The sequence below is a fragment of the Pleurodeles waltl genome, chromosome 5 (assembly GCF_031143425.1).
Source record: "Pleurodeles waltl isolate 20211129_DDA chromosome 5, aPleWal1.hap1.20221129, whole genome shotgun sequence".
NCBI lineage: Eukaryota > Metazoa > Chordata > Amphibia > Caudata > Salamandridae > Pleurodeles > Pleurodeles waltl.
In genome coordinates this window covers 66,944,989-66,962,217 of record NC_090444.1, presented here as the reverse complement: position 1 = coordinate 66,962,217, position 17,229 = coordinate 66,944,989, and positions in this window count along the sequence as shown.

The following is a 17,229-nucleotide window of genomic DNA, read 5'->3' as shown; positions in this document are numbered from 1 at the left end:
GATGCAGTTGCTTCAATAAAACCTTACCCTGTTTCTGATTGTCCTTGCATAGGTGACACTAATGTAACTTAGAGTAACGGATGAGATCTGAGTGACCAGGATTTCCCTGAGGAGTCATTTGTGTCATGCGTCCGGTTGCCCTAATCATCCCTGCTCTTGGGTGGAGATGAGGCACTGCTAGTTAGCCAAAACAAAACCCGGATTAGGCAGACAGGTGTCACCTCGTGTGGGTTCAGAATCAGTCGCCCGCAGTACAAGTGATTCTGCTGCCCAAATCCAGTAGTCTCATTAGGATAATGAGAACCTACGCAACATGGCGTCACCAACGTTTGGTCAGGCACTAATATTCGGGTCCTCCTAAGTATCTCTGTCTCACTACATGCAAAGAGATCTCAGTACTATATACAAAGGCATCCGTGGTATTGAGGATTTTCCTCTTCAGCTAAGTAGGGAGTACTTAACCAACACTGTAGGCTGTTCAAGCTTGAACCCTAAAAGGATATTCCCCATTTGGTGTGCTTATTTCTGAACAAAATTTACCGTTCATCATGGCGAACCCTCAACGGGTAGCAACTGCAGTCAATATGCAACCACCCCTTACTGCACATTTATTGGCACATGGCCTAACGGCCCAGGGGGCACTGTTACATTTGTTGTTGAGGCTCATCCAGCCTTTAGAACAGAAATTTCCTAATGTTGGGTCACATTTCCAGCAGCTGATGGGAACACAAATACATTTCATCACTATACACCTGCAAACATACCTGCACATTATAGAGCATATGCAGATCTAGAAATACCTCTATCTTATCAAGAACATAATAATTGGCTTGATGTGGTAGGGTGCCATCACACGTTAGGTTAGGTCCACTTAGTAATGAGTGTCCTACCTGGCCTTTAGTGGCTACATATACAGCGCACCCTGATGCAGCAACCTTGACGGTAGCTGAATTCCGCCGCTTATATAGTGAGCTTACGAAAATATACAGATGGTTAGTACAGTTTGTAATGCAAACATTAAATTCAAATTCAGCACGTGCTGCCCCGGCGCAACCACATGCAGTAACACTAGGCATTAATCCTGCGACTGTACATTAGATTATGAGTAAAGTACCTGCCAAACGAGAAGAGACTCCGTTTTGGTTAGCTCAAAAAATAAATGCACTTGAAGCAGTATTTCCCCATACAGGACCTCAGGATAAGCATATAATATTAACTATGTGCTTGCCATTTGGGATGGTTCCCACAGTAGATAACTACAATACTTGGGGCCTGGTATTTGTCACGCTCTATACTACCGCACACCGTACACCGACACTTGTCAATTCACCGGAAGTGTTAAGACAAATTCAAGATGAATACGGGGCTGCCCCGGCCCTAGACTTGGGGATGCAACTTATGGGCAATGATGCCACGGTATCTTGAATCATATTAAGTAACCTTGAAGGGGAAGCAGTTGCGCTAGCAGTGAGCATGCAGCTCCAGAACGTTCCTCCACAGGATAAAGAATGTGAGCTGCCAAAGATTATCGCAGAGACCTATTCTAGTACTGGTCAAGATAGTCTGGGATCCAGACCCACAAAACCACAGTTTCAGGGTAAATCTAATAAAGATTCTACCAAGCAAGCGCCTAAGGGTTCTAAAAAACGCTGGGATAAAAAACAACAAACACCTAAAAAAGAAAGAAAAAAAAAAAGAAAGGGGAGAATCTCCGCATAAGGAGATCCCACAGAATAGATATAATCTCAGAAATGGAGATAATAAAATGCCTGACAGATATCAATATACTGATACAGGCCAATCTTGTTCCTTTCAGGACTCACCGGAAAAACGCAGTGAGAGAGGTAGGCGGTCAGAGCGAAGAACAGAGAACGTGAAACTGAGACAGGAATCACAACGCTCTACAGAGGTTTCTGTTAAAAAAGAAGAGAAACTTCCCCAACAATAACCCCAATTTAAAAAGAAGAAAGTGTCAGCAGTTGCGATTTGTTATGCCACTCAAGAAGAGAGCTCTATTGAAGCACAAGACGTAGGCACTAGCTCTGTTAGACAGCGCAGTAGAGGTCACAATAGTTCACCAGAATCTTCAAGAGCATCTGGAGGTGAAAGCAACTGATGACTTCTTACCATTTGAAACTGCGGACATGCCTGTCTCCACACCTGACAAGGTGTACAAAGTAACGTAGGAGGCACTGAACGCACAATCGACGCAATCTTTTGGAACCACGTCGTAAACCTATATGATATTCTACTGGCCGAAAGGGATTGGCCACCTGAATTTGTCCGTACTTGCTCATATAGGGAAGAGGTTATGAAACCATCTTTCTCACCTCTTGTTATAGATGAGCTTGCAGAATCCTACGCCATTGATTGGGCATTGGCGCAGGCATGCGCGGTATATCGCAACCACATAGGGTGGGATGAAGATTCCCCCATCATGTAATTCCAATTAAAAATCAACCCCAACCCCAACCTCTACCGCTATACCCAATAAAACTTGTTGCTAAAGCACCAGTGAGGCAAATCCTCACACAACTGGAGTGCCAGGGTGTAATCAAACCCTGTGTCTCACCTATGAATAATCCTTTATTCCCTGTAGCTAAACCAGACCATTCGTACAGAATAGTCTTAGATTACAGACACTTAAACAGTCACATACGCTATACAAAACTCTCACAGCACAGCACTTATGAACAACATAGTACGCAAAAAATACAAAAAACACTGGACATTTCCAGTGCTTTTTCTGCCAAAATATAGCGCCTGAGAGTAGAGACCTAACAAGTTTCAGTGCTCCCGGAGAAAATTCTGTCATTTACCACAGGGGTATAAGAACAGTCCAGGACTGTTCTCAGCTTGTGTGACTTTAATATTGCACGACATTGACCCTGGGGCATTTTCCTATGTAGATGATATCTACCTCACAGACGATGAACTACTGCAACACCTAAGACGGGTAGCCTGCATTGATGTGGGATTTGCCGAATTCGGCTATAAATTAAACTTCAAGAAAACAAAAATAGCCTTCCTTAACATTTCTGGGATACGAACTATCAAGTGAAGGAACGAGCCTAGCGCCACAATTCTTAGAAAAATGCGTGCAGTTACAACCTCCAAATACCATTAAAAAAACTCCAATCCCTATTGGGTTTTCTAAATTTTGGCAGAACATACATTCTAGATTACGCATCACAAATAAAACCTTTATATGACTTAATACGTCCTGACTTTTCCAGTAAAGTCTTGACAATTAAACACACACACATTCTCATAGCATCACAGCAAAACATGTTTGCAGCACAACATTTATACACAAGGGACAATAAAAAACATCTGGTCATCAGAGTAATTGCTGGTGCCATTGGTTTCACCTACGTAACTTTCAATGAGGGTGAGACAGTCCTGACTGTATACAAAACACATTTGTACTCAACAGCAGAACAAAGTTTTGCTCCCACTGAGAAAATTCTCACTGCTCTTCAGATGGCTATCATTAGAGAAAGACCACTGGCCCAGGGGAAACGCATTATTGTCGTATCTCCAATCCCAGCCCTTGAGGCTGTTACCAAAGCCAGTGTTCCAAACGCTAAAGCATTACATCCACGTTGGATCCAATGGGTAACGTCTTTGACAGCCACTGATGTAGATGATATTTGTGACCCAAAATTACAAACTCAAGAATTTTTGCAATATGAACTAGAATACCCAGTTCCGGCAAATACATTGCCTATTGATCAATATCAAAGAGTCATGTACACCAGCGGCTCAACATAACCTGCAATAGGCACAAAGCATCAATACTCCACTGCTTGCGCAGTCGTAAACGGCTATATGGAGGGTAGTAAACTTATCCACAACACACTTTCACGCAAACCCTACAGGATTGCACTGCTCAACTAGCAGAGCTAAAAGCTCTGGTGATGGCACTGGAAGATATGGATCCTGCACAGCTAACGTTAATTGTCCATGATTCATACTATTGTGTCCAGTCCTTCAATGATTATCTGCATTACTGGCACCAGAATGGGTTCAGAGGTTCTAAAGGTAACACCATCAAACACAGACTTCTGTGGGGGAAAGTAGCGGATCTGAAGGAAACGCCATTAAATGTCCATGTTGTACATACACTTGGACACCAGCGTGTTGGAATAAACGTTGCTGGGAATACACTGGCTAATGAAGCAGCCAAATCAACAGTAGCTACGGCCTCTGCTGCTGCAGTAACCTGTTCTAGAACGAAACCGGACGATGACATATGGACTGCTGTGAAACCCATGGCTGAAGGCACACCCTTACCAAAAGCATTTCCTGCTAAATATTCCTACTGGATTGGAGGCTTCCTTGACGCAGAAGTGAAAATACCAGGCGTGGGTGTTCGAGTAATTCCCAATAAAGACCTAAGACCAGAATTGATTAAAGCAAAGCATGAGGGGGTTGCCTTATTATTGCAAGCTCGTTATTGGTGGCCAGGTCTATACAAACAGACCAAGCAGTATGTCCTTTGTTGTGATATATGACAACAAATTAAGGGGTCCACCGTCAAACGCCCACTGCAGACACCCCTCCTAATTTCAAACAAACCATTACAATGTGTGTACTTGGACCATTGCGATTCCCTAACACCGGACAGTGCATACAAATACATCTTAGTTGCTGTTGACTTCTGTTCCAGATTTCTATAGGTGTTACCACAACGCTCGGCTGACGCTTGAACTGTTATTAAAGATTTTCAAGTCTTTATTGGCACATATGCAGTTGCAGCTTTCCATTCGGACCAGGGCCCTGCTTTCGCCTTAGGGGTATTCAGGGACGCCATGGCCCCATTAGGGGTCCAACTCCATTACTCATCCCCATTTCATCCCAAGAGAAATAATGTTGTGGAGGGACGAAACTAAGATTTAAAGCAATCCTTAACTGCCAGGGTATTAGGTATGGGTCGTAGTTGGCTTAATCACCTGTATGGAGTCCAGAGAGCACTTAATAATCTGCCTAGAAGGTCCCTGGGGGGTCGTATTTCATACGAGTGCCTGCTTGGAACTCAAATATATGTACCAAATCTTGATGGTCCTGGCGTGGAGGGGGCAGAAACACAGTTTGACACAAATGAACGTGTCACTGTCTTGCAGGAATTATGACAGTTCTGTGACGACAACGCTTTTGGCAGTGCTGCCTCCATAGGAATTAAGGATGTACCAATAACATCTACTGGCTGAATTCCAAAGGTTGGTGATCTAGTCCGCAAAAAGGGGGCTGTGAAAAAAGAGTTCGGTCTTTCCTATCGTGCACCGGTTCCAGTCTTGGGAATACACGGTATCAGAACTGTCATTCTACCACCGCTGCCTGGTTCTAAAGAAAACCGCTTTGTCTCCATCGACAATGTCAAGTTACACCATGTGGCCGATCCTGCACAGCAGACCAAGAGGAACAACCAGTAGTACCTGAATCCCTCTCACTACTGGTCAAGATGTCCCTCTACAAGTTTGAGCAGCAACGCTGATATCTCTCCGAGCTTGTGGCGGGTGGAAAATGATCTTGCATTAGTTCCACTAACATCTATTACAACAAGCAACACAGAAATTGCTGATCAATTTGACTCGACTTCTACACAAACGGATGGCGTCATTTACAGTGAACCACTGCAGGAGACTCCTACCAGTTCTCCTCCATCAAATACGGCTCCAGTTTTTGCACGAACTGCTTCTGGATACTTTGCTGACATCAATGACACCTTTTCAGACTCATTTGTTTCTTCTACACCTGAACTGCCAAAAACACGTAAGCTGATAAATTGACTTAGAACAAATTACTTTATTTTCCCATGGAATTATCTGTGGCTTTCCTTGACTATATTAGCTTTCCTCCTGTGGATTGGCTTTGTTATTACTTTCTTTCTATTAATACATGGTCATTACCTTCCTGAAAGATCAACAGTTGAACTTGTGGATGAGGGCCTAGATCTAAATTTTTCTTCTCACAAGGTCCGCAGAGACTTGTCTTTCGTAAATATTTCCACTATACCAATTCCTGATGGAATTGTTTGGGATAAAGTCACATTTGATATATATGGCCCGATGGAGGTCATTCAAATACCCTATGTGTTTAAACTTTCTATGAATGATGTAAGAATACCTGGAGTTGTTTCTTATGACTGGGATGTGAAAACAGTTGATTTTATGATGACTGAGTTGCAGTATTTTACTGTATTTGAAAGTGAGGATGTTTATGAATCCAAAGAAAATTATGATGACATGTTTTGCTATAATTATTATGGACACCATTTCATTCACAGAGCAAGTACCCCAAAAACTTTTTTTAACTGCACACAATGAGAACATTGTCCGACTCCACCACAAGGGAGTTCCAAAACATATTCAGAAAAATTTACATATTTTTCTGGGCACAACGTTAAAAATGCTGAGTCATATTATTTCAAATTGCCATTTATGGAAAATGTACACATATTATTGGCAGATACAAAATTCATCTATTCAGATTCCTTTGTTTCCCGGTTGGCTATAGAAGGCTAGGAATATTAGTTGAAGTCGATTGACTTGAAAAGTGTGTGGGTAACAAAAAATTTGCAAATAATGGGAAAGGAAGCTTTATTCAGAGCATGTCTGATACCTGTTCAAATGATATTTTTAAATTAAATTGTACAACAGACAAGTTGTTTAGGCTTAGCAAAAATTAAGGATTTTAATGCGCACAGTATTCCTGCCCCTGCAGAATTTTACAAATGGCAGAAGTATATAAATGCAACTGAAGATCAGCTCGATGATTGGGTCCAAAAAGGCACATTTAATGCTTCACTTTCACGTCCTGGTGGGTGATTATTGTGGCCAATAGATACCAATGGGTGTCATAAATGTTTTATAAACTCCACAGGGGGTTTTAGAACAAGTAGGCCTGACCATCACTATGTGTCATCTGAACATGCGGGTAAAGTAACAACATACACTGTAGGGAAACTATGCCAGCAATGGCCGTCTCCTGTCTAATAATACTGACCTACAGGATTTCCTGTTAGGCCCCAGAAAACAAAGCAGAAAGTGCTTCTTATATGCAGTCTATAATAAAATTTGGAAGCTTTCTCAACAAGAAGTTGCTGCCCGGTTAAGGCAAATAAATCAGGAAAATTTACAGAAAGCATTAGCTGTTGTAGATAATGGGATTAATACCCTGTCCAACCGAATATGCACCTTAAACAACATTGTTTCTTCTGTAATAGACATAATACAAAGTGACATGTCCTCTTTACACCATGGATATAATCTGCTAAGATCCATTATGTAGTTAGGTTGGACACTACAAACACTGAAGGCAGGTCGCGTTCCCTGGTAACACGTTAGCGCAAGGGACATATTTTCCACATTTAATTTAACGCGACAACAACAACAAATGGCTAAGAAAGAAGCGACTTATGTCATGTTAAATATTGAGAAATTAGAAAAGTTGCCTTTTACTGTGGCTGAAATACCATCTGCTGAGTGGTTAATACACAGGGTCATTAATCTGCCTATTTCAACACTTCAATTCACATCCTGCTTAAAACACATTCCAGTGGGAAGAAATGAAAGACTAGGAGATAGTTACATCCATGAGGTGTGGGAGCTACCCTTCTCTCACAAATGTCTCAGTGGCATGAAGAGGTCTTTCTTAGTGGTAGTGAATGCGAGACCTCTGTCAGCCATTCGATGGTTTGTAAGCAGCTGTCCTTGCATGGGGCGTGTAATGCTTTGGCAGCGAACTTGGCTTGTTATCTGAAGGTCGTCCCAGTCCCCTTGATTAAACCTGCGTTCTAGGTGCTCTCGAATGGCAGCTATGTCCTCCTCAATAGTGAGAGCTGTTGTGGGATGCGAGCTGGAATAGTTTATGTCGTTTCGGTCTCTAAGATTGTTACATGCTGCAGGAACTTACTTTTTCCTCCTACACAACAGAGGGAAGTAGCTGAGATTTGGCCCCATATTGCTACTTCAAATGTGAATTTTGACAAGTTGAGCAGACTCAAGGCTTTATTGTTTCAAAAACATGTGGTGCTCACATCTGTACTCGAGACCTATGCGCTTCAGGTTCCGAGATCTTCAGCAGAGATACAGTCTTTTTTAAGTAGTAACTTTCCGAGACACTTTAGTGAGCTCGTGGGACCAATATGTGTCCAGTACTACTGGAATCACAAATTTCTTTAAGGCTGTTGGTTCTGATTTCCTTCACACCTTCACCTCTATATTTGGCTTAATACCTTCAGCCATCCACTCAATATTCTCCTGTATTTTCGGGGAATTTCCAATAACTTTGGCTATAATAGGTGGTATCTTGTTACTGCTACGTTTTATGCGCAATGGCTGTCCAGTTGCAACAAGGAGCACTGAAAGCACTTCCAGCAGCGCAGCTGTGTCATGAACGCATGATGCAGTACTTTGGAGCATCACTCCTAGACCAATTGGAGTGTTACTGGTCTCTGTCATTCAAACTGGTTTTACATTGTAATCAGCCAGTGTTTTGGTGCCTTTGGTGCCCTTTTGAATGCGCACTGAAAGTTTGTCTTTCTATGCAGTGCTTGCGTTCATTGGACGATGATCTGTCGATGTTCTCCCTGATAGCTCATTACCAGACATGCACGTTGAAACTGCATTTGCTATGGGAAGCGGTTTATGAGTTGTCCTTTGTGGTTCATGCAGCTCTGAACTCACTGTTAGGCACACCAAGGAATGCTGCTGCCTTGGCTGGAGCTCATGCTTTGTAACACGGATGCTCCTTGGTTTTTCTTGGCGATTATCTTCCTAATTTACCACCTGCCGAAGTGAAGATTTCCTGTCTTCAATTATCCCGGATTTAATTGACAACTTCCAAAATGACTCTGACTTTTGAAAATTGGCTTTTTCTTGACGCCACACTTAACATTTTAAATTGTCTTTTTAATGCTCAAGTGTCTTTAACTTGTCATTGTTGACATTCCCATTTATATGCCTTAGGTCAAATTTTAGTAGCTTTATATAATTATGCTTTGAACCACCTTTGAACCGGCAAGCGGAGGGAGTTGTGTAGCCATTTTTAGCTATAGTTCTAGACACGTTATTTTAGCAAACTAGGCCTGCCGCTGTGCACTTTAACCTAGATATATATTTTATTCAGCTTTGTTATATCATTTTAACAATAGCCACATTTGCGGTCTTGTTTTATTTTTCTCTATCCAGCTGTTCTTCTCCTAGGTCAGCACTGCGTTCTTAAACAAGACATTTCTTTCACTCTGTGCTTTCTCAAGGCTGCAGTGAGATTGGTTGCTGGCAAAAGTGGTACACTTTGTCTCTAATGTTCACACAAACATACACACTCCTACGTGGGGATCCTTTCTTGGAGCATCAGCTGTTTTATTATAAAAACACTGCTTTGCCCACGTACGTTAGAGGGAGATCCAAGCCAGAGAACCACAACTGTATACTGATTGCTGAGTGCTTTGCTGCAGCTGCTTATGTAGACTACAGGCCTCTCGCTCAGGTATGAGGGATGATGTCTTCCCAGGGGAACCTGAAGGGCAGAATTAGAGCTTAACATGCTGTGCTATAACATAGTCTAGGTAGGAACTATTTTTAAAAACCATAGTGACAATGTGATCGCGTTATTTTTGTGTTTTACTCTCCTTGTTACAATTCTAATCCTATTGTGCTTCATCGCCCTAGTTATTGCAAAGCATGCCTTATTATATAAGATGCAGTTGCTTCAATAAAACCTTATTGAACCTTAACCTGCCTCTGATTGTCCTTGCATAGGTGAGACTAATGTAACTGAGAGAAACGGATGAGATCTGAGTGACCACGATTTCCCTGAGGAGTCATTTGTGTCATGCGTCTGGTTGCCCTAATCATCCCTGCTCTTGGGTGGAGATGAGGCACTGCTAGTTAGCCGGAACAAAACCCGGATTAGGCCGACAGGTGTCACCTGGTGCGGGTTCAGACTCAGTCCCCCGCAGTACAAGTGATTCTGCCGCCAAAATCCAGTAGTCTCATTATGATAATGCGAACCTCCGTGACATTGCTACTTATTTTTTTCAGCCAGCGTATTACTCTTGTCTCCCCTGCCTTATAACCTGAATGCACGGCGTAAAACCTTTCACAAAACAGGAGCTGTGCTTAATTTTTTAGCACAGCGCCCGAAAGTAAACAGGGATGTATTGAATTCAAGATTGGGGACACCTAGGGACAGCATGTGGTACTGCACTCTTTCCCTGCTTCATGCACCTTTGAATGGAAAATGTTGCAGGTTTTTTACAGTCAGCATATTCTAAGTGTAAAAGCGTTAACATAGCCATGTTCTTCCTAATTACATTTACATGCTTTACTTAATCTTGTTTTTTTTTTATGTCCACGCTATCCAAAGCTTTCCCACTGTAATTAACGCTGTCCGTCAACAGATGTCTCAAATGTAGCATAGTGCCAAAGCTGCTCTCTTCATAACTGGGGAACAGGTTTCGAGTATCGTCATCGGTTTACTATCCTGTGATTCTGGGCAATTCACTTAATCTCCCTGTGATCCCCAAAAAATAAAGCTGCACTTGTGTAATATAATTGGTGCTCCTGTAAAGCGCTTTGATGCCTGCTGGTCGAGTTCATGCTATATAAAACTGCAAAATAACCACAGTGATTTTGGAGAAGATTTTAAGCCATAAGTCGTCCATCACCAAGAATTCACTTAGAAGGATGTCTGTCAGATTTTACCAGAAATTTTTACACACATGCAAAAGTACGTCCACAGTTTCTCCCTCTCTCTGCTTCAAAAATATTGGTCATTTCACAAAGTAATGTGCTTTATCCCACTTACTACATCTACAAATTTGCATTCCTCTCTCTTTCCGCTGCCCCTTAAGTCCCTCTTGTGCGCACTGCTTACTATATAATAGTATGTTTCAGCCATTGAAAGCGTGGGATGAAAAAGTTTGTTTACACAGATTAGCGCTTATTGTGTTGATTAAAATCCGCCCCTGCAGTTCCAACTTCTTCTTAGTAACAGCAGCAAGGAGATGTTGGCCATCATGACTCAATTTGTGTCCCATGTAAAGCTCCACGTCTATCGTAAACTCTTTAGCGGATGCTTTTAAGGGGAAGAACCATCTTCATAAGATATAATCTTCCAGCTACTGACAACTGCAGCCTAATCCACTTCCGTACTTGTGCAACCACATTTATCATACCTTTGCCATAGTTCTACCCTGGGGCATCTTAAGGATTTTGGGGGCCCTGGGCCAAACGTGTCTTGGGGGCCCCTGTTCGTGACAGATTTGAATTTGTGATCCATTTCCAGCTCTTTCTTGCCCTCTTTGGCCAGGTCACTGACAATGCTCAGATAGACCCATCCAAATTCTTAATGTGTTTATATCTAATATTCAGGGATAGTGATGTGTGTTTTCAATGCTTATAACACACCAGCTGCTCACTAATATTAATGCACATAACTTCTGTGACACCCTCCCATTTCTCATATGTGAAGTCCTGTTTTGGTCTTAAACAACCTTTTTTATGGATGCTGCATGAAACAAACACAGCATTTCTCTGAAAATGCCAGTAACAGTCCCTCACACATCACACACATTAAAAATAAATTTCAAGAAAACTGTACTAAGACAATCTAAGAAATTTTAAAGGCCATCAGAGCAAGACTCTGCAGTAAATGGAAGTGCTTTAGTTATATGCAGGGCCACCAGAATTATGCGGCAAAGAGGACCTAATTATGCGGCAGGGTTGACCAATTTATGTGGCAAGAAAAGTCCAGATATGCATTTACAATGCCAATAGCTCTAACTCAAGCAAATGCGAGACCTTTTTAATTGCAAATGCTTGTTAAAGTTTTTCGTGAAAACCAGTGCCTGAAAGATCAAAGTGCCAATGGCAGATATCTAGTCACGCGTTACTGGGTCAAAGTTGAAAAATATGGCCGACCGCGATGGAGGGTGGTTCATATAGAAGAAGTGGTTTGGGCCCTGTCAGCAACAGTAAAGATTTCTATGTCTGGACTTAGTCTCTGAAATGGAAGTCGAAAATCTCTAGAGGAACGATGCAGAGGGCTGTAGCCAAAGGTGGTTCCACAAGGCTGGATACCCCTTTGGCGAAAGACCTCTGAAAAAGATTTGCTACTGTGGAGAAGAATGTAGCAGGACAGGAGAAGCCGCAACGTCAATCCGACTGGTGATGCACCTCGGGTGGATAGGCAAGCAGGTTGGTCCCGGTCTCCTCCTGGTTCTCTGAGCAGGTTTTGGCCAACATTTTTTTAAGCCCTCAATTTTGGGATTTGGCCATCTGGGCACCATTAGCAACTCAACTTATGGCTCAGGACTGGTGGGACGCCTCTTGAGGGTTTAGGAATCACTCAGGCTGGGTCCAGGTGCAGGTTCAAGATGGTGGAAGCCTTTTTTGTCCCTGTGGCTCTGAACAGGGGGCCAGCAAACTACCCCTTGGAGTCACTCTGGTAGTCTTGGGTGTAGGTGAAGATGCAGGGCTCAACAGCAGTGCTGGCCTCAGAGGGTTCAATGGAGGCTCCAGCCTTGCAGTGTACAGAGCAGGTCATAGCAGCAGGCAGTCCTTTGAGAGTCCTTCCACAGGTCCGGTAGTCAACTGAAGAGTGTGTCTGAAGGTTCTATTTTTTACCCTGATGCACTTCTTCTGGAAAGTGGGAGAAGCTGCTAGAAAGATCTCTGAAGTGTATGGAATTTCCTGCTTCCCCTGGCTCCCAGTTGGCTACAGTGACAATGTGGGTTCGTTAGGCCCTTTGTGTGAAAGCAGAGCACACCCTATTCACTTGTTAGTGGGGCTGTGCTCAGCTCCGCCCCATCTTGCCAGCAGATGGCGATTGAGGCACTCCTAATCCCTCTATTGTGTGACTGTCTGGGAGGAATTCACAAAGTCTAACTGTCAGCTACACCCATGCATGTGACCCAAGACGGCTACAGGCACAAAGGGCTAAGGGCAGGAAAATGACAATTTTCTAAAAGTGGCATTTTCAAAATCCGACTTTACCATTAAAGAGGTTTTATCATTACAATTTCATAGATACTAAACATGATATAGCTATCTGCTCACAATTAGGAAAAACAGCTTATTAAATGTAATAAGTAAATCTCCAATGTTATCCTCCGGGAGAGGTAGGCCTCACAGTACTGAACAACAAATTTAGGGGATTTTCTCTACAAGCACATGTAAAACTTAAAAGTATGTGTCCAACCCTTTAATTAGATAGCACCCTGCCCTATGGGCTACTTAGGGCCTACCTTAGGGGTGACTAATATGTAATAAAAGGGGAGCATAAGGCTTGGCCAGGGAGTTTAAATGCCAGGCCGACTTGGCAATTTAAAACTACATTCAGGCTGCAGTGGCAGGCCTGGGGCATGTTTTAAGTTGCTTCTAAGGTGGGTGGCACAATAAATGCTGCAGGCCCACTGCTAGCATTTAATTTATAGACCCTGGGTATATGGTATACAACTCTACAAGGGACTTATACGTACATTAAATATACTAATCAGGTGTAAGCCAATCAAACCATGCTTAAAGGCTTAAGCATAAGCACTTTAGTACTGGTGAGCAGGGTTAAAGTTTACAGAGTCCTAAGGCCAACAAAAAAAAGTTCACAAAAAATGCAGGGTTGTTGGAAATGGCCCTTTCTGCAGGGTTATCCCCAAACATTTTGCCTTTTTCCTATTTTCTGACCCTCATTTTGTTGGCTTTAGGACTCTGGGCACTTTACCACTGCTAATCCGTTATAAAGTGCATGTGCTCTCTCCCCTAAACATGGTATGATTAGCTTACACCTGTTTGGCTTATTTAATTTACCAGTAAGTCCCCTGTAAAGTGGTTTACAACATTTCCAGGGCCTGTAAATTAAATGCTACTGCTGGGCCTGCAGCACTGATTATGCCACCCACAGAAGTAGCTTTTCAAATTTGTCTAAGGCCTGCCACTGCAGGCTCCTCGTGCAGTTTACTGGCACATTGACTTGGCAATTCAAAGTACTTGCCAAGGCCTAAACTCCCTTTTTACTGCACCTAAGTCACCCTAAGGTAGGCCCTAGATAGCCCTATGGGCAGGGTGCTGTGAAAGTAATAGGTAGGACATGTAGTTTTAAGTTTTTGCATATGCTAGTAGTGACAAACAGCCTATTTCATTTTCACTACTATGAGGGCTGCTCCTCTCATAGGTTAGCATTTGAAATTCCCTTATATATGTTTAAGTGGTAATGTCTGATCTGTGAGGAGTAGCGTGGGCATGTTTGGTATGGTTGGAATGGTAGTGAGAAATACTGCTTACTGATGTAGTTACATCACTATTTTGGAAATGCCACTTTGAGAAAGTGGGCATTTCTCTGAGCGTATAAATCTAATGTTTTGCAGCCTGACTCCAACCTACGTCTAGAGAATGACAACTCCTCTTGGTGTATACTTTCCAGAAAGCCACAACACAGGAGGGGCTGGGTGTGACAAAAGAGGCATCTGCATTCATTTGCATACTGATAGTCATCCTGGGTTGGGAAGAGGGAGGGTATTCACACCTTACATGTCAAGAGGCTCTGTACTGCACCCACACAATAAGTCGGTTACCCCCTTCTGATATCTGGAGCCAGGGCTAGGTTGAAAGGTGGATTGTGTTTCACTTGAAAGGGTTCATTTGAAGTCACCCCCTGAACAAAGACATTTTTGAGTATCAGTACAGGGGCTCTCACCCCATGATTTTAGAGCACTTTCAGAACTGGGATTGAACCCCTGTCAGAGGGACAGCTGGACTGTACCAAGGACTCATCTGGACTGCACTTCTGCTGTTGCCCTGCTGGCTACTACTGGTTGAGTGGCATAAAGGACTCACTGGGTTGTTTTTCCGCTTGTTGCCCTGCTGCCAACTGCTCCTCGACTCTATCTTGCCAGAGGACTGTAGAGTTTCCAGAAGGAACCGTCATTTAAATTACCTGCCTTATGTGCGGCCTGCTGCTGGCTATCTTCCTCTGTGTCCACGCACTTAGTGCCTTCAGGGGCTTGCTGGATGCCCCTCACTGCTCCCCCAGAGTCCTTGTGTGCAGTGGGATTGCCAAGTGGGGTTGCGAAATTGACAGACCTGATTACTTTTCAAACACTGAGAGGCGAGCGTTTTACTCTGTCAGCGCAATGTGCGTGCTTCATCTACCCTAAGTCGTACGATCAGCACCTGGTGAGCGCGTCACTTTGTGTACTCAGGAGCTCTGTGTCTCTGGGCTTCACAGTGACCAGAATTCCTCCAGCCACATTGCCTAAAGAGAGAATCCCTCTACAGCACAGCTCCTACCCCCTTGCAAGGGGGATATGTGGCGGCCAACCCTGGGATGCCGGGTGTCAGGCAAAAAACGCACATGCTGACAGTGAAGGATTATTGCCCCTTGAGAAACCCCTTCCTCAGCACGGTCCCTCCTTAACCCAAGCCGTAGTGTGAAAAGTCTGTCTTCCTGGAATTATCCATGGGCTGGGACTGGAGTTCATCCTACAGTGATCCCAGATGCAGAGGAAACCCTGCTGCGCTCCTTCGCAGGCTGCTGACTTTAGGAAGGGCCAAGTTCCTGGGGTTGGTGGTAATTGCTGCACCGCACATTCGCAGGCAGCTGCTCTCTGTTTACCCGGCATGCGGTAGAGACCCAGCAGAATTGTAGCATGTGCCCTCATGCCAGAGGCACCTTTTTGGGGCCTATTACTATAGAAAGGTTAATGGGAGCACATGTGCACTGTTCTCCATGATGTCCTGAGGAACCCTATCTTTTTGTTGTGACTGTACTTATGGGTGATGCCCTGCATTGTGTAGGTCATTACGGGTCCTAGGCAATTGCTAGTCTGGGTCGTTTTTGTCATGCAGTGTTCAGGGGCATGAATACTATCCCCACACTTATGATGAGCAGCACCACTTCAGTAGGTGCCCAATCTGTTCACAACTTCTGATCTAGGTTGGTTGGTTCTACTGGTGATCATGTTATGCTCTGAGGTTATGATGTATGTCATTTTCAATTCTTGTTCTCTGAGAATGATGAGTACTGCATCAGGATTTGCATAGTGCACACAGTATTTATTAATAATGTCATATGGATCTATGATATGTACAATATACTATATTTTTATATAATTACGAGTGGAGTCTCTTGTGGTGTATTTATTGTGTCACTGGTGTGAATGTGTTGTACAATCCCTTTACAGATCGCCTCTTAAGATAAGCCTGACTGCCCTGTGCCAGGCTACCTGGGGGTGAATACAGGTTACCTTTGGTGTGTAACTGACTTGCCCTGACTAGACTAGAGTGGTGAATTCTGCCTACTCTACTGTAGGAAGATAGCTTTCTATATGGTGCACTAAAAAGAAGTACACCATGCAGAAAGTCCGGTAGATCCCAAATTGGTTTGCAGAGGCAAAAGTAGATAAGAGTAATGCTCTATTTTGTGGTAGTGTGGGCAAGCAATTAGGCTTATTAGAGGGTAGTGCTAAGCATTTGTTGTAGTCATAGAGGCAATAAATGAGACACAATCAAAGAATAAATCTGAGACCAATTTAGAAAAATAACAATTCTTTTATAAATGTTTGATAACCAAGAACTTCATAATCAGGTAAGTAGACTTTTTAGCATAAATACTTTGCAGTTTCAGAAATCAACACAGTGCAATTTTCTGAGTTCTCTCAATGTTATCCTATGGAGAAAAACAATGTTTACCAAAAACTGGGTTAACAACGACTTACGAGGTCGAGCTCAGGGAGCAAAGGTAAGTACTGGGCACTGATCAGAACCACACCAACAGGTCACACTGGGCAGCACTTGGGCGGCCGTGTGCAGGGGTGCAGTAAGGTGTTGGTTGCCCAGAGGTTCTCTATGGAAGTTGGACCTTATGACAAACAGGCTGCAGGCTCCGGCTTAGAAGACAGGCAGGGGCAACAAGCAGGTAGGCAGTAGACATGGGGTGCATGGGGATATAGGTGCACCTTTGATCCTCTTCTCCAGTGCCCTGGGGCGACGGATGCAGGGGTCTTGGGTTTTCTCACCCAAGCCTTGGGTTTTCTCGTCTGGGATCACTCATGGTCAGGAGGTTCTCTGTGTTGAGGCTGCAGGTGTTGTGAAGGAGTCCACCAGGGGTGGACCCAATCAATCAATCAGTGATTCCTAAAGCGTGGCTAATCACCCGTGGGGTCTCCAGGGGCTGTTTGTGGGTGTGCTGCTCAATCAAAGAGCTAGGTCTTGAGGTCCTTCCTGA